Raw genomic sequence first — 24,037 nt, forward strand, 5'->3', positions numbered from 1 at the left:
AATGTGTCACCCTGGATGTCCATCATCATTTTACTGGTGGCAGAGGATACACTGCATAGTGACAAGCAACTTTCATACAGCACAATACTGTAACACCTAGTTAAAAGTGACTTCATACATGGCAAATCATTTGAGAAGCTGGCTGGCTACTGCAAATTATTTTGTCTGAATTGCCCTATTCATTGGTAACAAAGTCATCTAAATTAAATGTTCCTAACTGTTTCTTGAGGTAATTCTACAACAAAGGTGTTGCATGCTAGTCCTCAGATTGTGCAAATAGATGATAACTTGCATGTTTATGCTAATGTCTGCTTATAACCATTCAACTATGTGTTATATAACTATTTCTGTGTAATTTGTGTAGGAATTATAAAAAAGGACACTACACAATAACCTCTATATGCTGCATTTAGTATTAGCTTTACCATTTTATTACCATATATTATGTTATTGTAAGACTTTAGACTTATAAATACTGTCACTACTGTCAGTTATGATTTGCCCTTGTGAACAGAGTTGCTGCTGATGAAAGTGACTGCAAAACATTTAATGACTTTTATATGGGGGAGTACATGGCAGTAGACACATGGCAGTACCCAGCATGAATGAAGTGGCTGCATTTGGCATGTATCTAACTTCACTGGATATACATATATGTGGTTGATATTCTTTTGGCTGAATGTTTTTTTCATCAATCAGAAAATAAATTGGTATGTGTGATTGAAAGTCTGCTAATATTTAGCAGGAGGTGTAGGGGTGCAGCTCCTCACAAGAAGAAAACAGGAGGGATTACCCCCTGGTTAAAAAAAACACTTTAAGTGGATCTGCTAAGTTTTTCAAGGAATTTGTTATCAAGCAGTGTAGCTCAACCACTTGTGGTTCCATTTTTGGTATACACACACACACACACACACACATATATATATATATATATATATATATATATATATATATATATATATATATATATATATATATATATAAATAAAGAGAGAGGAAAATATAGACATTGCTATGGATATAGGTATAGATTTCATAATGGGAGTCATGTAATTATTTGTGCTTGTGCAAACATACAGTTCAACCAGCATACATATTGATCTCAGCTCAAGACTCAGGGAGAAAGCAAAAAAGGTAATGTGGAACAAGGAGGCCTAAAATCAGGGACAGATTTTAAAATCAACCTTATATACTTACAAATAAAAGGTTTGGCATTTGTACACATTTTCTGAAAGACATGAAGCTTGAAACTCAAATATCTGTCATTGTTAAGTGACTGACAGACCAAGTCTCTTTCAATCCAGATCTCCCCATTTCCTTTCACCTCCAGATTGTCATAATAGATGCTACAGCCTGGTTTGAGGACTATGTCAGAAGGGTTGAAAATGCAAGGTCTGTGGAACAAGAAAGACTGCCCTTTTTAGGCCGTAAATCATTCCTGGTACCCAGGACTTCTGCATGTTAGCATATCTTATCTTCTTTGTAAAATTGTCATGATGGCCTAGAAGCTAATTTGACTCAGCAGGCGTCACACATTCAGTATGAGCAAGACATTATGGCAGACAAAATGATCAGGACCAAGACAGACTCTCACCATTGGGGACTACTACTGGTGAAAAAACATGATCAAAATAAAAAATAAAGTCAAAGTAAAACTGTGACTTATAGAATAAAACCAATGAAAAAGAAACAGTCACAGCAATGTACCGATATACAGTTTAATAAGCAAAGTTTTCAGGTTGCACTGACACTTCCTCAGTGCTAAAAACAATGCAAAGCATCATGTTTAAATAATAATAATAACACACATAGCCAATAAAAAGTCATGTACAATCAATCAATTAAAGCACTATAACAGCACTTAAAAGTATAACACAAATCATTTCAAAATTGCTTGTTCAGTGGTGCTGGAAGCTATTGAAGACTGGTGGGGGGGGTGAAGGGTGACAGAGGCACTTAGTGATCTAAAAAGGGCAATTCTTTTAAAACTATTTACTCCCACAACATAGGTTCACTTGGAGGACATTTTAAGTTTAGCCAATTTCCCTTTTGGTGCTTGAATTAACATTTCCTGATTGGTCTTACCTATCCCATGGCTGATAATTGTATATTAGTCCTAGTGAGAATAACTGTGATCATACTATAGATAATTTGAGGGGACCCACGTAAGGGATATTTAGGAACTGCTTCTAACCATTAGTGGCATGAGGGGCAATCCTGGAGTACATTTTCTATTACACATCCTTAGATCCAAGTTGCATTTGAATATGGACAGGGATGAGCTTTGTTTTACTTGAAAGGATAGTCTGTTCTGGAACAGTGGTAGCCTCTGTGATATCTTTCCATCTCTTCACAACATTCAGTTTAGATACCTGTACTGAGCATTTCTGATGCCATTTGACTTGCTGATGTTCAGTAGGTCCATCCATATTAGGTCGGACGATGCCTTGTATGCCAGACATGTCACCTCTAAGCACCCTTTAGGATACTGAGTATAGTGATAAATCTTTGAGGTGCTCCATGCAAGACCTATTGTTTAGGACTTGTATCCTTTTAGTAAGGTATCTCTGTTGGTATTCCAATTGTTTCATGGGTCTGGGCGGATACACGCCAAAATGGGCATTATACAAAATTATTGACCTAATGAGGGCTTTGTAAAGGGGGGACAATGACATCTCTGGAACTAGTCAAAATCAATTTGTTTATAAGCTGTGGAATATAGGTTCATAGATTAGTACTAGGATAAGTGCCCTTGTGGGCCATTTTAAGCCTAACCAATTACCCCATGTGAGAATTAAACCCTGCACCTTGTGTCTGTAAGGTAAACACCTTAACCATTATGCCAACCTCCCACCCCTTAGAAAGACTTTCTTATGATTCTGGGCACATGTTGGTCAAATGTAAGGTCACTGTACACCCAAGATCCCAACTGCCAAACAACTGGGTCATTTCTCAGGAGGCACTGTGAATTTGGCAGTTCCCTGGAGTAGATGACTTCCCAAAGGATACAATAATGTATTTCTTGGAGTTTAGTTTCAATTCATGATTCTGGCACCAGTTATTGTTTGGGACAAACCTTCCTACATGATGGCTAAGTCATTTGGGGATTCAATAACTGCTCCTAGCTTGCAGTCATCTCAAACTTAGTCGGCCAAAGCCCTTTGTTATTTCCTTCTACTTTTGAGATGTATATGCCAAACAGAAAAAGTCTCAGCACCGAACTCTGGGGGATTCCATTGGTCTCTTCCACTATTTTGATCTCCTGCATCCTGTGAGCAAGCATACATGCATCCATTCTTTGATTCGCCTTCCTGATTGTATTAAATTATATTCCATGTATAATAAAGCACCACTTGTTAGAATGTGTTTTAAATTTGTAGTTTGTAACAGTCTTCTAGTAAGCAATGAAACAAAATGTATAAACAAATAATGACAAACAACCCATTTCAGAAAATTTCAACCATAAAAGGCCACTCAAACTTCTGTCATTACAATCCACCAATATCAGTAAATATGCAAAATCTCTGGAGAAGTAATAATTCTACATTAAAGGGATTTCTAACTAATGAAGAGGTTGCTGCTAGCAAACAGCTTTGTATTTCATTGTTTCATCTACAAATAAAATGCCTGTTGCTCTTGAAGAATAAATTGCCTATGCTACATTAAAAAAATGATAAGCTAGTAATTTTGCAATGAGGAATGGATGGAAAACTAATAACAGAAACATAGTTACTAGGTAACTCCTCCAAAGGGGGACGCTCATAGGACTGCAGCCTCCACTCCCTTTAAAGTATAACACAGTACAGTATTAGCGATCCATCTGCATACTGTGGTAGTAGAACCCACAGCCTTCTGCATCAAAGCAAGTATACTACCTGTTCTGCTACTAATAATGCAAGCAGCTTAGCATATGTAGCACTAAACTTCTCTTCCCCTAAAGCTCTCAGCTCCTTGTAAAATCCACTTGACACTCAACTAAATCACTCAACTTGGCAGCACATGAAATCTGGAAAAAGCCAACATTTATTTTGGGGGGAGGGCAAAGGCCCAAAACCAAGGACAAATTTTAAATATTGCTTGTACAATCTTAGAAAGTTGCTAAAATAAAGTGTTTTGTGTTACCATGTGTTTCCTGAAAGATAGGAAGACTGAAACATAAGGGGCTATCATTATTTAGTGAATTTTCAGTTCTTACTCATTTGCCAGAAAACCACGAATTTTAAAAGAAACAGACCAAAAGTATGAGCCAAATATTCTGTGAAAATCTGGACAGTTGAAGGCTATGGACTCAACTCCCTGAATCACAAGTGGTGGTATGGGTAGAGAATTCAGGCTCTTGTTTGAGACTGAGTAACACTAACCACCAGATATACCTAACTGCGTTATTTTACACACACAGAGGCGAGCAGCATAACTCCTGAAAATAAAAGAACAAAACTCTCCTTACTGGCATGACTCTGTCTCTGGCAGCACCAACAGAACAGCGGCAGCATAACTCCTATAACAGAGCAATAAGAGAACAAGAACAGCTAGTTTAGTTAGTTTAAGTTCCACGGGCAAATCCACATTAGCATGAAAACTGCAGTTCATTAATTGTTTTCTGACAGGTCTTGCAGTTGTAAAAGTGGGGGAGGGGGTTCCCACTCTCCCTGGGTCCATGGTTGCGGCACCCATGCACTTGTTTAAACCTAAGTACAGGTTTTAAAGTAACAGTTTGGTTGATAACAGGTGGATGATCAGCTTGAAGCTGCAGAATCTAGTTGTATTTGCTTGATACCAGGTTGGTGATCAGCTTGAAGCTGCAGAATCTATTTGTACTCCTTAACTTCACGTTTGTTATTTATATCACCTCTCCTGATAGTTCTATCAACAGTGTCTATAACCTTAAAAGTAAAAGTAAGTGATGGACCAGCTTCATGAATATGCTTAGTTAGGGAAATAGTTAATATATCCCTCCTAATATCAGAGTTGTGCTATCCTATCCTTTAACCGTCACACCGATTTCCCCAACCTAAAAACTGGGACATGCTTTACACATAGCAAGATATATAATAAAACTAGTATTACAGATTGCAAAGCATTTAAAAGTATATGCCTTATTAGTCAAGGGATGTAAAAAATTGGACTCTGTTCACTAAGGCTACAACAATTATAACATGTAAATGTTCCAATGCTACCAATGGTCTTCCTGAGATAGATCCAGCTATGAGGAACAACTCAAATAGTTCTGTTTGCCTCTTTCAAATCAGATAGTTAAAGAAATTCTGCAACAGTACTCCATGCAACAGGCCAGGAATGCAGATGTTTTGTCATTCTTATGTATGAGAATGTTCTTTTTTGCCTTTCTACTCTTCCCACTGATACCAAGGGTTTTTCTAAAATTCAAGAAGGACTCCACAAAGATAATGGTGGTGATGACTTCCTTTTGGCCCAAGCATCTGTAGTTCTCTCTTAATTTCTCTCTTAATTTGGTAAAGGCCAAGGGAAATTACCACAGATTCCACACTCTCTGAATTACCCACACAAAACAAAAACATTATATGATACACCCAAACCTGCATAAACATTAGTTGACTGCATGGCCATTATGTTTTGAAATCTTTTAGGCATCCATAGTTCAGAGGACATGCAGTAGGTACTAAAGGAGGTAAAATATCTGCTGCTAGAAAATCAGATACAGGTAGATGAAGATTTTCTGTTTGGTGCCATAGTAATAACATGGGGCTTTAAATGCTTGATTGCCTCTAGTTGTAGATTATTTGCATGTGTTATTAGTGTCTTTTATTCAATCTCACTCTTCTATCTACATTCATCAGTCTGCCATTTCTGTTTGTCTGCTACAGATCCCTCCTCTTTCTATTTGTTCTCAACTCAAGCAATTTTTGCAAGGAGCTTTACTTTTCTGTCTGCCTTGGAAGCAGTTGTCTCTTCCTTAGGATCATAACTTTGTGTCTGTAAAACTGGCACCTTTTCCTTTTGAACTAGCACATCAGGCTATCTGAGGTTCTTATTTTGAAAACTGTGTTTCTCTTTGTTCTGACTTCTGCAAGAAGAATATCTGAGTTACAACTCATTTTTCTTCCAAAGGCACAGGGTTTCTTGACAACAAATCATTCTTCTATGCCTCAGTGGTTTCAGAGTTAGCTTTATCCAATCTATTATTCTCCCTGTATTCTTTCCAGAACTTTATCTATGTACTCTGGATACCTACAGACAGCTCAGATACTACTTGAATGTAATAAAACCAATCAGGAAGGCCAGTCAGCTATTGTTTCCTGTGAAGGTAATATAAATAACAACCAGTCTCAAAGCAGACGATTCACAATGGTTGTCCCATGCTGTTTTTACTGTTATTTTCATCATGAAAAGTCACTTTCGGGCAGGGTTAGAGATTACTTTGTCTGTGACTTTGCTTCCTTTGTTTCTTTTTGAAAAGAGCTAGACTCTGGAAATTTTCTAGAGGCAGCAGTTGGTCCTGTGTTCATACTTTTACCAAGCACTGGAGACTGGATTTCTTCTCCAGGATCAGAATTAGCTTTTTAGGATCATTTCTAGGTGCTCCTAGATTCATAAATATCTTCCTCCTCCCAATTTTTCTAGCCTGTAGTCGTCTACACAAATGGCCTGAGCTACTGCAATAGTGAGCCAATGTTAAACAAAATACAATTGGATAAGCAGGACTTAGCATAACAGCAAATGTTCCCATTGATCACTCACTGATGCAGTAGCCATCTTCTCCTACCATCTGCCATCTAGTATCTTACTGTTTTTGCCATGGTGTGTGTGTGTGTGTGTGTGTGTGTGTGTGTGTGTGTGTGTTTGTGTTTTATATATATATATATATATATATATCTTTATTTATTGTTATGTATTAATTGACATTTGTTAACCAGGAAAGTCTACTGGGCCAAGTGATCCATTTTCAATTGGGGTCCGGGGAGAAAAGATCCACAAAACACTGTATAATACAAAGAAAAAACACATACACATTTATGACAAAAATGATAACATCTGATTGTCAGAAGAAATAGATATATTTGCAACATATTAAAAGGTGTTTCATAGTAATAATGATACTGAATACAATAAAATAGTCACTGTATAATAATGAAGATGAAAATGGAAATAAGAAAAATAAAAATAGAAGTGTAATTATCAAGAGGCAAAAAGCAGAAATGTACATTTCATAGCTGTTTGATGTGGAATGTATTTGAAGTGGTAAAGGTTTTATGTGAAGAGGGGTAGAAAGGGTTATGGTGGCTTGAAGTTTATTGTACAGGAGCAGGTGGAGTTGTTTAGAAGATGTTGTTTTACAGCAGATTGAAAGGCTTTGAGTGATTCAAGTTGAGTGATGTGTGAGGGGATGGCATTCCATATCCTGGCAATGCTGTGGGGGTACAGACACTGACCAGCTCTCTTATTAGGTTCGGATACCTTTAAGAGATATTTATTAGTGGATCTGAATGTGTGGGTAGGAGTGTATGCTTGAAGAATAGAGTGGAGTGCAGGGCAGTTATTTGGTTTAAATAGTAAGTTGTGGGCAAGAGTAAGTTGAGTGTAATGTAGGTAGTGGGGGAATTCAAGCCAAGTGAGCTAAGATATAGCTTGGCAATAATGTGTACAGTTGGACAGACCAGAGGCAAATTTAGCTATTTTATAATCGCATGCTTGAAGCCTATTAAAAAGGGTTGACTGAAGGTTGGTGAAAATCGGACTTCCATAGAGAAGGGAGGGAATGAGTATCGTGTTGGCTAGTTTAACTCTGGTGTTCATGTCATGATAAAGTTTATGATGTTGCTCAAATGTGAGCTTACTGTTGATCTGTTGATAGTTATACCTAGTAGTTTTGAAGTGTTTACTAGTTCGATTTCTGCTTATTATGTGAATATATTTTAAAGTATATATATATATATATATATATATATATATATATATATATATATATATATATAATTTATAGACATTTATAAGTTTAATTTTATTAGCAGTTACCTTTCAGAACTGTAGCTTCCCTTCTGGAGACAAGAAAGCTCTGAGGCTTTTTGATGCTCTGCCTTTTTTTATTGAGATCTACTCAAGCTCCTGACAGAATTTGTGGAAGTAGTCTTTAAGCTTTAAAAAGCTGTTCAGTTGGTCGTATCCTTGGCAGGATATTACCCAAATAGCTTAGGTTAGTTACTGCAACAATGACCAATTAGAGCATATGCTGCTATGGTAAGTTCAACTTACATAACTGTACTTTCATTGAATTTGGAATGCTGCAGTTTGTAGCTGATTTAAAGGACACACATGTTAACACACACACACACACACAATGAAATCAACAGTGCATAGTCTTGAATTAAATGTATTTATGCAGTATAGTTTACGTTACTGTGTAATTTCATTTCTGGCAGAAGATGAGCCATGAAGTAAAGCCATACCAGGAGTGATATTATTATATAGAAACACATATCCTGCAGTTATTATTATACAGAGATGAGTCTTAGGAAATTGTTTAAAAAACTCATTGTATGTCTACTTTTTTCTGAAGTTTTTAAAAACTGAATTTATTTATTTTGTGGCATATCTATCAAGAAACAGTCTGAAGACATTAATTGCTAAGCTACTATGCAGAATTGCGTTTTGTTACACTTGTGTGATTAATATTACAATGCAGCCTTGGTAATACAAGAACTATTACTTATTCCTGTTATGAGAGAACTGCTGCCATCTGGAAGAACAAGCCAACTGATATTTAACACTGTTTGGAAATATACACTTTCTGTTCATTGCATTTGGCATACTGCTATTTTCCACCCCTTCATCTGATTTCTGTTTCATGTCTAGTCACCACAAAGTTAAATGATCACGAAGCAATATACCTAGAAACCTTAAAGAAAGCAAAAATCAGTTAAAAATCTACAAATCTAAACCAAACAGATAGTGGCAGAAATGGAATAAACACTCAAGAAAAAGAAAGTAAAACCGCTCATGGGAGGAACGTTATTCATTTGTCAAAATAACAACGATTTGATATTTGTGATAAAAAATGGTCTCTAATAAATCACATTTTAAAATCTAACAAAATGGGTTAGTTGAATTAATGCCATGAGAAAAATGAAAGCAGAAACATCCATTTCATAAACGAAGCCTTCTTTAAGAAATTACAGAGTGCAGTGTTTTCTAATCAGATCGTATACTGTACTGCCATCTATTGGGGAAATGTATGATTGCCTGTCTAATGCCAACAAGTTTTCAGTGAGATTTTGTTTACAAATACCTGGCAAATTGGGAAGCCAGACAATACAGATATACAGCTGAAAAGGCATGTCAAATAAAATGAGCAATATTTCAACAGCATGATGAATGATGTCAATGGAAGGGAAGAAATTGATAGGGCATCCCTTGGTATTGTTAGACTGTAATACTACTCTTTATTTAAGTTTATATAAATTAAGACTGTTAGGCGTCAGAAGAATAAGAAATACATAAGATGCAGAAAGTAAAATCTATGAATAAATGGATCTCATGCTACGGAAAATTAAATGAATATATGAGGAGCCAGTGGGACTGGAACAAGTAAGCAATAATGAGGCTGCCTCATGCTTGTTTTATAGTGATGAGGTAAAGTTTCTTCAAATGTGACCATCATGTTGCATACACAGATGATGTCCTAAGCATCTTTAGGCTATGTTTTAATGAGTAAAGGTCATACTAATTTGTGGTCAAGTTGTTTACAATTTGCATACCCATGTGCAGATTTGGCATGGGGGCATATGCATAGAACTCATCCTCAGCAAATAAGAAATATTGCAAATGCAGCTGTACTGTAAAAGAAATAAAACAGAAAAAAAGTTCAGAAACTTTCAATGGAAGGAGATGCAAGGATGAAGCCAGTGAGTAGGCAGGATACAGGAGTCGTTACCTGTTAAATAACATTAATTTCAAGAACACGCTTAGACTCAGACGGTCTTTTTCAAACATTTAAACAGAAAGTCATCAATTGCATTAGCAGTTGTCGTAACAACTCAATGCTACAAAATGAGTGCACATAAGAACATGTACTTTTAGTACAAAAGAAATTACTTCTTTTATTAAATCTCTCATTATTACTCTTCCCAATTTTGTATTTATAAGGTATAGATTCTCTCAGGTGTACTACAGGGATTATACCTTGTCCCTTTGAGTTCACTATCTTTGTAAAACTTGTTTGTGACACTAAATGAGTACATTGATTCTTTGGTGGCATTTCACCCCACTGCTCTTATCTGTCCAGCATTTCTCAGAATATCCAGATTGTTTTCTAATATTTTGTTATGTTCCTCATAAAAAAATGTGGTTTTCTGGTAAATCACGGAGAACTAAAGTCACTACATAATGTTTTTGATGTCATATAGTTCAGTGTATGTAATGTAACGCCTGTTAATCTATCAACTTTTGAACCTATAAGCAGAGCACCTCACTAGCCCTCTTCAAGAGAAATCTTGGCGAGTGGATGGGTAACAGAAAGTTCACTCCGGGGATCATTCCTTTTGCTGGATATGGGCACTGTGAACTAACATCGGGTGGCATGGTGCCTGTGCAATTTTTTTTGGGCTAGGCTTGCAAAGGCTCCAGGGCCATTAGCCTAGTACACACCTATGAATCTATGAAAGACAGGATTGCATTACAGAGAAATCACAGACAGCCCATTGGTTCTGTGATGTATATTGCTGTAAGAAGATGGCCTGGAGATCTTTCATTTCCTATAGTGACCACATTTGTGCTTAACAAATATTCTCATTTTTTTTCAACATTTGTTGGTTTCGTGTTTTTTTTTTAGAAAAAGTAGAACATTTCCTTATTTATTTATAATGGAATAGTTCGCATATAACGTTCTAAATAATAATCAATGAATATGTGAATCTGAATACAAATCTGCAAGAATGTGTGTGTTTGTGTGTGTGTGTGTGTGTGTGTGTGTGTGTGTGTGTGTGTGTGTGTATGTATGCGTGTGTCCATTCGCATACACATGTGCCTGTGTGTTTGAAGGTGTCTGCGTGTTAGTGTGCCTATGAAAACGAATCTGCAAGAGTGTGTGGCTATTTGTCCATGCATGTGTATGCACGTGTTTGAGAGTCTGTGTCTGTTTGTGTGTCCTAGTGACTGTATGTCTTTCTATGAGTCTTTAGGTGCATTTTTGTCTGCATGTCTGTCTGTGAGTCTGTATGTGGTTGCATATGCACCAGTGTATGCATATCTGCCTGTGTTTATGTCCCAGTTTGAATGCTTGTATGTGTGTGTTAAAGTAATTCAAGAAGAAATATTTGGTGTAATAGTAGTTGCATAACTGCAGCTGTATTGTTCTGATTTACGTTTCATCAGATGGAGCACATTATAATGATGCAGCAGTATTCTGTGGTAGTCAGTGCTGTTGTCAAATAATCAGACTTTAGTTTCTTCACTGAAGCAGTGACCTGGGGGTATCTGACTGGAGATGTGACATTCTTTACTGCACTTAGTATCAACAGAGAAGTAGCAAAGTGAGGCTTTAGTTATGCATTTCTTGTCAATACTGAAACTTCCAACTATTTTTTTCTTATTTTTTTATACTGCAGACAGGTACAGGTGTCAACATCAACTTTGACATATGACAGTTAATTTGACAGTTGTTAAAACAGATATCATATTTGGAGAGTTCAGTGCAGCAGTTTAGGCAGAAGTGTGGTTAAGGTGGGGCAAATGGGCCAGTCACCATGAGCACAACATGTTGGGGGAGGGTGATCTGCATATCCATTTTGTTTTAAATTTTGACTCCACGTAAACTTTTTTTTTTCCTGTCATGCAGGGTGTGAGTGAATAGGGCATTAGAATCTAGTGCTCCTCCTTAGAGAAGGGAGGAGTGACAGATTAAAGAAGGGACTTTTTTTTTTGTTCCTCAACCTAGTGTTGAGGATCCTAAATTGAGGAAAAGCATTGGAAGTCAAATGATCCAGCTACAGCTCTGAGTTTAGGGGCCAGTTAAGAAGCTGATAAAACATTTTATGGCAGCAATACAGCAATTTGTTTGCTGTGTTGCCTGGTCTTTTTTCTTTATTGTCTGTTATGCTAAATTAATGTCCCAATCTTTATAAATGAGTTTGGACCGTTGTTCTTCTGAGGATGGATTAATAAATGTTGGGTGAATTAGGTTGAGAAATGGTTCCTGATGCTAACCTGTGTAGTATAGACCGACAAGTGTATCTTATATGACTGCAGAATAAATATTTTATTATGAGTGAACGAGTACAAAGGGAGATATTCACAACTGCAGGCAGTGCAAAGGTATCAGACTCCTGTTACACTGCATGAAAGTGTGACAGATAAATTAATATGCATAGTAGTGGCAAGTAATATGGGAGATGAGCAGTTCTATATCTGATCAGTATGATGGACAGCTGGCCCAATGACTGAGCAACTGAGTACAGAAAAGATAGTGGATATGGCAGCAAATGAAGGCATGGAGACCAGAAGATACTGTGAACTGAGATAAAAGGGAAAATAGCGAAATAGGTTAACAACTTCAAATGTTTGGGAAATGTGGTTGAGGGAAAGGAAATTCAGAATAAGGAGGTCAAAGCTATAATCAGAGGTGCTGCAGCCAACTGTCACAAAGTTTCAGGATTAGTGTGTGATAGATAAATGCCAAAGAAACTGAAAATTAAGGTGTAGAAAACAATGGTATGACCAATACTTCTGTATGATACAGAAACCTGGGCAGTGAGGACAAAGCACCTGAGGAAGCTGGAGATCATGGAAATTAGGTGCCTAAGATGGGTAGTAGGATGCCCACTGTGGGACAGACGATTATCTAAGGACATCAGAGTGGAAGCCAGAGTAATAACAACATAGCTCTCAGTGTCTTAACCTGAATTTTGTTCAAAGCCAAAAATAGTGTGTGTGTGTGTGTGGGAGGGGGTATCTGAAATCAGGGACAATTTCTAAATATTATTGTATTTCATTTAAAAAGTTAATACAACAATGCATTTTGCATCAACGTGTATTTTCTGAACAATAGGTAGTGTAAAACTCTAATGTCTGGCATTATTTGAGTGACTGCAATCCTAAAAGACTTCACAGAAAATCAAAACCTTTACAGGGGACAGGGCAAAAATATGAGGCAAAATCAGGGACATTCTGCAAAGTCAGGGAGAGGTGAGAGGTATAAACAATAGTTGTAGCATAGGCCAAGCAGAACATATTATGGTGTTTCAATTACATGTACAGGAAAGCAAAAGGCAATTTGGTTATTTCATTTTGGAGAGACAGGAAGAAGGCAGGAGGAGATGTGACACCAAACCAAAAGATGCATTTATTTATTTATTGAGTTTGGTAACCAGGATAGAACACTGACCCAAATGGACATATTTCAGTCTCAGCCCTGAAGAATATACCTGACAGTAGGGAGGCAAGATCAGAAGTATTATGAAAACAAAATGTTATGTGCAGATAGCAATGAATCAGTCATCATCATCTCCTTTCAGCTTATCCCAGTTAGGGGTCACCACAGCAGAACAACAGTCCACAGAACAATTGGCACTGGAGTTTTATGGTGTCGAGTTGCCAGCCCGGTGCCCAACCTTCCACAGAAGGCACACACACACACACACACACACACACACACACACACACACACACACACACACACACACACACACACACACACACACACACACACACACACAGCCAATTTAGAGTTTCCAATCCACCTACAGCATGCTTTTGGGATGTTGGAGGAAACTGGAGCATCAGGAGGAATCCCATGTGACCACAGGGAGGACATGCAGACTCCACACAGAAGGCTCCCCAGCTGAAAATCAAACTGGAGAACGTCTTGCTGTGAGGCAACAATGCTAACCCCTGCACCAGATAGCAATGAATCAATAACGGTAATAATAACAATAATAAAGTACACAGACAGGGGGCAATAGGAAGGGATAGTTAGAGTAAGGAGGGAAGAAGAAGAAGAAGAAGGAGAGATTAAATAGTGAAGGGATAGAATACAAAGTGTAAATGATAACAAAAGTAAGGGCAAACAGAAATTACCTATATGCAATATATGTAATGATGTAATGTTGAAAATATGATACATATTAGTGTAGGGGAACTAATGTGAAAAAGACAAATGTGACTGATTGGTAAAGTAGAAAGTGCAGGATTAGATGATGTGTCTAGAGGGAAAGCATTTGCAAATTGACTGGCACTTGAGATGATCTTTAAGCTGAGCAAGAAATGATGGGTATCATGTGAGGTCTTTAAGATTAGTAGGGTGGGATTCCCAGAACTTGGGGTTTAGGAAGGAGAAGGCATGGTTAGTGCAATGAAGTTTGGTTCTGGAACTTTAAAGAAGTTAACCAGTGTAGTTAAGACTTTTTAGACAGTACCTGAGAGGGTCATCTGAAGAGGCTAGAAGCAAAGGAAAGACAGGAGTATTCTTTGAGAAATTTGTAGAGTTGGGATCCAAGAAGCATGTTGACACATTGTTGGACAGGTAACCAAATGGCTTTTTTTAAGTGTGATATAATGATGCTCATTTCTAGGGGAGAGGGTAATGAAATGGCAGATAGACTTGCTTACAGTTTGGATGGTGGAGGAGTGTTTTTTGGATGCTACTGCAACCAGTGGAAGTCCATATTCAATCTGGGCTGGTAGAATGTTTTTGCCCAAAGAATTCCTGGTTGGTCTGGAGATAAGGGGTGGGGGATTTTACATGACCAAAATATGAGGGAACTCATTTTCTTCCGTACTTGTTCCAGGTGAAGGTGAAAGTTCAGTGTGGGATCAAGTCAATGCCAAGGTATTTGAAGGAGATGACTTTGTCAATGAGATTGTCAAGATGGTCATGGAAATGAACTAATTGAGAGTATTTCTGACACTTAGGGGAGGTACCAAATAAATTAAAAAAACACAAAAAGAGGGAGAGTGAAGCCACTGAAGCTTATTCTCCAGAAATGACTTTATTACTACTGGTTAAGCGCTTTCAGACAGAAACATTGGCCTTCATAAAAACAAACTAACTACATATCACCATTATATATGGTTCTTTGAAAATCTCATAATCAATCAACTACTGACTTCAATTAACACTTTTAAAATTTAGTATATTTTATCATTTAAAAAACTTTCCTTCTTTAAAAAGACATATCAAAAATGCATGTCTTAAAACATAAAACCTTTAAAAAAACTTTAAAAAAACAAACAACAAATCATTTACATTTGTTGTAATAAGATTTTCTTCTTAAAACAGCTTTATAATTTATTCTATTGTTTAAACCTGGTGCCTTGCAAGCATCCAGAAAATGTTGCCATTTCAACTCCCTATAATCAAGTTCCCCATCTCTGTCTTCATTAAAACCACTGGGAACATGGTCAATAATGGCAAAATAAAATTTAGCATTGTTTTTTTCCTAAACATGCTAAAGTATATTTAAAAAGTGCATTGTCTGAATTCTTCCTTTTTATAGCATAATAATGCTCATAAATCCTATTTTGTAACTGTTGTTTTTCCCAACATAAAAGGAGGAACGGACTGAACATTTTGCCATGTATACCACAAAGGTGGAATTACAAGTAAAAACCCCAGGGACCTGCCAGATCTTCTCATGGGTGCAAACCTCAAAAAAAAAATGTCCCCTCTATTTGTTCTGATGAAGGCCAATGTTTCTGGCCGAAAACACTTAACCAGTGGTATTAAAGTCATTTCTGGAAAATAAGATTCAGTTCCTTCTCTCTCCCTTTTTTTGTGTTTTTTAATTTGTTTTCTGAGTAACACAAGTTGAGGCACTATATAGAGTTTTTTGGATTGAGATACCAAATAATATTACTTTAGTTGTGGAAGTGCTCAGCACTAGCTTTTGCTATTAAGCCATTTAATAAGAGAAAGGAATGTTACTTGTAGTAGTTGTTGCTGTATGGCTGAGGAGGTCAGGTTTCAGTGAAATATGATGATGTTATCAGCATTAAGAAAGAATGAAAAAGAGGTGAGGGAGGTAAAGTGGTAGTTTATTAATGAAAATGGAAGAAAGAAGGAGACTCAGAATTGATCCCTGAAGGACTCCTTTAAGGAAAGGGGTGGAAGTAGAGAAGCTGTTCTCAAACTGAACAGATAAGTAACGACTGGAAAGATAACTTTTAAACATGTATCTTGGTTAATTCCAATTTCAGTTAGGTGATATCACAAAATGGTATTGTCATCCAAATAGAAAGCTCCAGTGAGATTTGTGATGCCCCACCACTGGACCAGTAATCAAGGAGCCTCAATCCTTACCACTAGCACCAGTGGGGGACATACATTGGGAGGATGACAGGTACACACACAGTATTTCCATATGCAGCTCTCTGTATCAAGTGCAATTTCCCTTAAGAGTACACAGAGTCCACTCTCATTCCAGGGCTGGTGTCTCTCTCTTTCTCTAGCTCCCAAATAAGACTCCCTACTGGCACAGCTGTAGAGTTGAGATCTCAGCTCAGTGGCCAAGCCAAGACCTCCAGCACCCTCCATGTCCATCCAGTGCTTTATGTCCCTGCCCAAGTAGCTGACACACACACACTCCTTCAGGTTTGATTTATACACACACACACACACACACACACACACACACACACACACACACACACACACACACACACACACACACATGGAAAAGGCTGGCGCAGGTTTACTAGCTATGCCTACTTTTGCCCAGACTATAAGGTAGTTATCACTGCCACCAGCCATCTCCTTATCAGCTACTTTAAAGCCCTTAACAAAGGGTGTCCAATCTTACTGTGTAATATTACTATTAATACAAATGGTAGTTTGACGAAGAGAGAGGCTATTAGGAGTGGCCTATACAGTGTCACCAAATAAATATGCAAGTACTGTCAGAGCTTAAATATGTCTAGACAGACCAGCCACAATGAAAGGTTTAATATATTTAATAATAAATATTAAAAGAACAAGGAAATAGTATATATTTACAGTGACAGCAAAGTTCAAAATCACAGGAAATATTTAAAACAACATTGCAAGACAGTATCAAATAAATAAAGAAAAATATCTAAGCTGTGCTTTTCAATATTCCTGACTATATCTAAGAGAATTACTATAACCTAGGAACTTACTTAAGAGCAGCAAGGCCGATGTGTGGTGAATGGATCTTGTCAGGTCCAAGATAGAATACAGACTGCTCTCCCTCTCAGAGAGTTCTTAAATTACTATATCAAATATTGCTGCTGGGATAGCTTGCAGAATTGCATTATTTCTTGTCATCTGACTGTATCCCAGGTAAAAACCCCACTGCTGAAAGCTAGCAGTATTTAGCATCTGCCTGTGAAAATACATACACAAGGGCTTTTTTCTCAGATCTTGGTACTTGCTGGAAGTCATAAAACAATAAAATACTTCCAAGACAATACAGAAAGTTCCTTAGTTTTCGACATTATGTCTATTGCCGCACTGTTAAAATATATACATCTAAACAGTTACAATAGTGCAGGCACATTTCTGTCCTATTCCAGTAAGGTATGCTGTGGTTACATTTTAACCACTTTGCAAAAACCTTTTCAGCACACACTTCTGTATCAACAATTTGATGTACACCTGACATACAGTTCTAATACATTTGTAACACAAGTATCTTATATGAATCATGTATTCACAAATGACATATAATTATTTACAAAATTCCAGATAGCTGGGCTTGCAGTATCTCATTTTTTTCCACTTCTATATAAATCATGTTAATATTCACAAATGACATATAATTATTTACAGAATTCCAGTTAGCTGTGCTGGCAGTACCTCCTTTGTCACATGATTAATAAAGATGGCTTTAGTGAGGAGACCTTTGTCCACAGCAAGGAGGATGTTATCAGTAAATGTCTAGAGTGCTGTAAAAGTGTCCGCATCAGCCCAAAAGCCATGCTGTTTTGAGAACAGCATATTATATTTGGAGATGCAATGGGTGAGTTGATTATAAACTCATTTTTCAAATATTTTACAAATAATGGAGAGAATGGAGATGGGAGAGGGGTTTAACAATGGCTGTTTAACAGATATCATAGGTTCATAGGTTCATAGGTGTATACTAGGCTAATAGCCCTGGAGCCTTTATAAGCCTAGCACATAGAAGTGCCCTGGCATCGTGACGACCAACGTTAGTTCCCAGCGCCTCTATCAAGTAGAGCCACTGGAGTGATCCCCAGGGTGAACTTTCTATTACCCATCCACTCATCAAGATTTCTCTTGAACAGGTCAACGAGGTGCTCTGCTTAACATGTATGGAAAGTCTATTCCAGAGCATGGGCAGTCTCTGGGTGAGGAATCTGTCCCTCCAGCATGTTCTGTTGATTGTGGTAATGAGGTTGAGGTCTCAGGCATGATGTTTTGAGTTAGACAGGGATTATAAATGCGAATAAGGGTGGGATTATGAAGTACTTACTTAGGAATTAGAACTATGAAAGAAGATTGCCAGGACCAGCAGGTGAGTCAAAAATTTTCTTCTTTAAGTAGTGGTACTATGTGTTTAGTTTTGATTGCTTTACAGTGGAAAGTGGCAATATAGGGGTAGGAGAGAGGTTAGAGGGAGAGGAGGGGTTATTAATGGAATCAGGGATGGGAAGTATACTGAAGTGCAGGTTGACATCAGCTGCTGTGAGGTGAGATGAGGAGTGGGTGTTAGCTGGATTAATATGACCTGTCAGTTGATTGACTTTTGCCCAGAATTTTTTAGGTTAGTTAAGAAGGGATGACTGATACGTTGATGATGGATTGCATGACAGAAGGCCTGTGGCAGTTGAGAATGACTGTCAAAAAAGGTAGAAGGGTTCTCTCAATCGAGAAATGTAGCAACAATTGGCACAACACCCCAACCCCACGTAAAATAGAAAAACTGGAGTTGACTTCTGTAAACAATTGGATAGATGGCAACTGCTTCTGAAAATGCTGTGAAGAAGTGGGTAGCTGTAAAGAACAGATATTGGAATAATGATCCAATATGGAGTTACATTAACTGTAAATTTATTTTTATTTTATTTATTTAACATTTGTTGACCGGGAAAGTCCAACTAGGTTCCACAGATCCTGTTTTCAGTGGAGGCCCAGGGAGAAATGCTCCAGACGCATGTCTTTAGAATGTGGGAGGAAACTGGAGTACCCAGAGGAAACCCACGCGAATGCAGGGAGAACATGCAAACTCTGCACATAAGGCACCCCGGCCGAGAATCGAACCAGAGAACCTCTTGCTGTGAGGCGACAGCGTTAACTGCTGCACCACTGCGCCACCCATCTGTTTTGGAAATATTCTTAAAAGGTGCCATATTGACATTGAGTCTGTGCCCTAGGGAATGGTAGTGTAGCACAGTGGCAGATGTAGAATATTACAAGAGCAGGAGCACAATCCTGAAAGTAGACCAGTTGGGGGAGAAAAGAATGCTGGGGGTGGAGAGATGTATAAATTCAGTTGCATGTCATTATGATGTGGATGTGGTATTGGAGTTAGGTAACTCTGTCCAGCACAAAATAAATTTGCATGCAATACCAGTTGTATCAAGGCATGCTGGATGACGTGATTGGTTACTCATGCAAGTCATAATCCCCTTCCATTGCAGTGTGGCTTGCATATGCATTATGATAACCTTGTAAAGAATCCCAGCGAAAGCAACATCACCACTGCAAGCACCATAGTAAATGCAAATAATGTTTAGGTTCATACATGGTTGCTAATCATGCAGTCAAGGAGACCATTGACAGCCCTCATCCAAAGTCTCAATTGCCCGGAAGCACTAGCTGGTTAAGTGAATTTTTTCAAGGTGACACAGTAGGCAAATGAAGGCTGAGGGAATCAAACCCTGTACCGTAGTAAGTAGAACATTAGCAGCCGACATCCTTAATCCTCCTTGTCCACTCTCAACCTACTTTTCTAAGTAATCAGTTTTTGAAAATTGTGAAGTTCAGTAAATGTTATGAAGAAGAAAAATCTCCTAAATCAAAATTCAGTTGAGCTCTATGTAATGTATGAAAATACACGACTGCTGTAGCATTTTACATAAGAATGCAATTCATAGTCTGCATTAATATAATGCAGCATCAAATTTAAACAAGAGGTATACACATTTAATTAATCAGTAAAATTTCAATTTAATTTGTGCAAACAATAACTGAATACAAAAATGTCATCTTACTGTTTAGAACCAATCATTTTATCCACAAACAGTCTCCATTCACATTGCCTACATAAAGTATCTGGTTTGATTGTGCTGTGATTTAAAATAGTAATTGTTACATTAATGTATTTTTGTTTCAAAGAAACAATAATCACAGCTTGGATTCCAGCTTGCTTTGTCAAACATATACATTAGTCTAGCAATTAGTAGGGCCAATCATTTCATCCATAGACAGCACCAGCCCCGTTGCCTAGCCACAGTATCTGGTATTACCCTTCCAGGTTAAAAACAAAACAAATAATGACTGCATTAATAGATTTTATTGCATAGCAACAATAATAACAGACTGTATTGCAGCTTGTTTCATTCGAATACACATTAGTCCTGCAAACACAGCATTACAATAGCAAATAACAGGGCCAATAATTTCATCCACAAATAAACTCCACATCCATTACCACTCTAAACTGTATGGTTTGACTCTGTAGGGATAAGACAATAATAATAAATATTATATTAATGTGTTTTTGTTTAACAGCAACAGTAATCATTGCTTGCATTTCAGCTTGCTTTACTGAAATACACATTAGTTCTACAATGTTAGAATAAGAACAGCACACAGTAGGGTCAATCATTTCATCCACAGACAGTCCCATCCCTGTTACATATCTAGAGAATTTGGCATCCCCTACCAGGATGAAAAATAATAATGATTACATCTGTGTACTTTTATTGTAAAGAAACAATAGTTATAGCTTGCATCCCAGCTTAATTCACTCAGATATACATTGCAAAACCAAAATTATAATCGCAAACAGCATCAGCACTAACCTCTCCTATTCCCATTTTATGCATGAAGTTAGACTGTCATATCAACAGTGAATATCACCTAGGGCCAGTTCTCACCTTCTTCATTCTCCTGATGTAGATTTGTTCTCTAAAAGATTTCTGTTCTCCCTCTTTAACACATCCTCACAAATAACCTGACAACTTGCCATCCTCTTCTACCCTTCAGTACTACTTTTTACTTTCTTGCCTGACAGATTAGAATTTACCCTTCTAAAGTCCAGTATAACAACTTCCTCCTAGCAATACATTTCCCAAATCACAGACAACATTATGTTATGGTCAGTCCCAGCTTCCTACAAGCTCCAGCATATTACCATGTCAAGTTGCTCACCTTCAGGGAGTTCCTCCCTCTACAAGGGTCTCTAATGGCCTCTCCTTCTGTGCCCTTCCCTCTTATATTAATGTACTAATCAGGGCCGACATCATCATGACTTTTCCTTTCTTTTTCTTTTCCTTGCTCTTTCCTATCACATCTTTCAATATCTATTTTCTGCATTCAAAATACTAGAAGTAGTGATATTATAGGTCATATGAAAATGTATTTCCAGTCTGTTGGATTGTGGGAAGGTATATATAATCGACATCCATTACAGTAGACTATCGATGGAGCAGTGAGGATTAGCACCTGCTGCTGTAAGCAGAGCAACTGCACAAGAAGAGTGAAACAAGCACTGTGTTGTCAAAAAGTGTATATTTCAGTGTTTCTGGTTATCAGTACAGCCCAAATGATGAAGTATACTAATTATGTCATCTTAGTCTTAAGAAAGATGCAGCCTTTCAAAAACTAAAAAGAATTGCATAATGAAAGGCTGCATTAGCTTGCAAAACATTGTAATACACAATTAAACACACACACACACACACACACACACACACACACACACACACACACACACACACACACACACACACACACACACACACACACACACACACACACACACACACACACACACACACACACACACACACACACACACTTGGACCCGAGTGACATTGCATTAAATCTGTCACCCTGTCAGCAATCAGACAGCCCTAAAATATATTATCCTCTTGAGCTTGTGAACTCCTTGTAATAAAGTTCATTATGCAACTGTTCCATAATCTTACCATTAGAGCAACAGAGATTAGATGTCATGATAAAACATAATATAACATTATTGGTGTTTATACAGTAGGTAGATCCTAAACACCCACTCAAGAGATACTAACTTCCATCAAAACATAAGTAGGACCTGCTGTGAAAAAATATATATATATCCCAAAAAAATCCCTGTTTTATGCTATAGATTTTATTTGTATACAAAACAAAGTAGCTCCCTGACCGTCCCTCAAGATCTCATTGAATGGGATCAAAAATAGGAACACATTAGTCATGTCAATGAGTACCTACAATTTGGAATATTGTGTCTAGACTACTAATTGTCCTTTGGATCAATAGTATTGCATTAATATATAAACATATAAACCCATAAATGCAGGGACAAGTATTCAGTAAATTATTTACAGTAAGTGAAATGGTGATCATATACTCTTTCCAGCTATGATTTAGGCTAAAAGGACATGTATGAATTTAATACACAGGGACAGTTAGCTGTCATGTTTTTGGGAAATAGGAAGAAACTAGAGCACTCAGAGAAAACTTAGACAGACATGGAGATAACATGCAAACTTTGCACAAGTGGTGCCTATCAGCACTGAGCCTAAGATTCTGCTGGTGTGAAGCAGGCATCTTAACCACTGAAACACATGGATATTCCAACCACCAGGCCTGACCTGTGTATTTATTTGTCTGTCCATCTATCTATCTATCTATCTATCTATCTATCTATCTATCTATCTATCTATCTGTCTATCATCTATTTATATATTTACTGACATATTTGCTGTTTATCGACCGGGTAAGAGGCTATTGACCCTTTTCAGCCACAACCTGGGCTCAGAAAGAAATTTTATAACATGAAATATATTTAATATTATCATTAATATCATTAACGAGATCATAAATCATATTTGTTAATATATACTTAATTATACATGCAATACGTACAATGAATACATTTGATTAATCGTAGGATGACAGGAGTCTATGACTCTTAAGCTCCCTCACCCCAGGTATACCTACAATGTATACCTTCACTGTGCTGTATTTATACATTTGCTTATTATTTATATGGGTGCTGTAGTCCCACCCACCCTCCCTGTTGGTATCTTGTTATTATACTTGGTGACTTTGCAGTTGCCGCCCCTACTGTAAACTTCATCTGGAACACTCCCCCCAGTCTAGTGTTATTAGCTCAAGTTACCTATTATAGACAGAATATTTAAGAAGGCCAACCCACTTAGTTTGTTAAGCTTGAATTATCTTCTGCTCCTCCTTTCTCCCTTTCCACTTTACTAAAAAAAAAAAAAACTTTGCTAAAATCTCCCTGTGTTCTGACTGAGTGTGCTTCTCAGCTGATAAGTATATTTTTGGCACTTTTTAACTGTTCAAAGTTGAATAAAACAATAATTGAATTCAGTTCAGAATACATTTTGAATAAAGTGCATTTATTTAAACTGTATTTGCTTTAATACTGCTATACACTGAAGTGTGCTAGCTTGGGCAGTTTTTCCATCTCTCTCTCTCAACTTCTTGATTTGAAAGCCTGCATTTGCACTTTTCCCCCCCCTTTCCTGTAACTAGTCTAGTCCAGATACAGGTTTGCTGTATCCAGGACTGTTTGTAAGCTCCTGAGCCCCCAAACGTTTCTGTGTTGGAGGGAAGCCTGCTAGCTTATCAGTGGGAGTGGTAAGCACTAGGTAACCTATCTACCATATAAGAAGTGGTTTCTGGTCCAGAAATTGTAGTTATTGGCCATTTGGGCAATTTTTCCATCTCTCTCAACTTTCTGATTTAAAAGCCCACATTTGCACTTGTTTCTTTCCTGTAACTAGTCTAGTCCAGATACAGATTTTTAGTTTTAGCACTTGAATTTGCTTATTCGTGCTCAGCACTTGTTCAGAACTTGTTGTAAGCACTAAATATGCTACAAATTACTAC

The sequence above is a fragment of the Protopterus annectens genome, chromosome 5.part1, assembly GCF_019279795.1.
Source record: "Protopterus annectens isolate FY-2018-M chromosome 5.part1, PAN1.0, whole genome shotgun sequence".
NCBI lineage: Eukaryota > Metazoa > Chordata > Ceratodontiformes > Protopteridae > Protopterus > Protopterus annectens.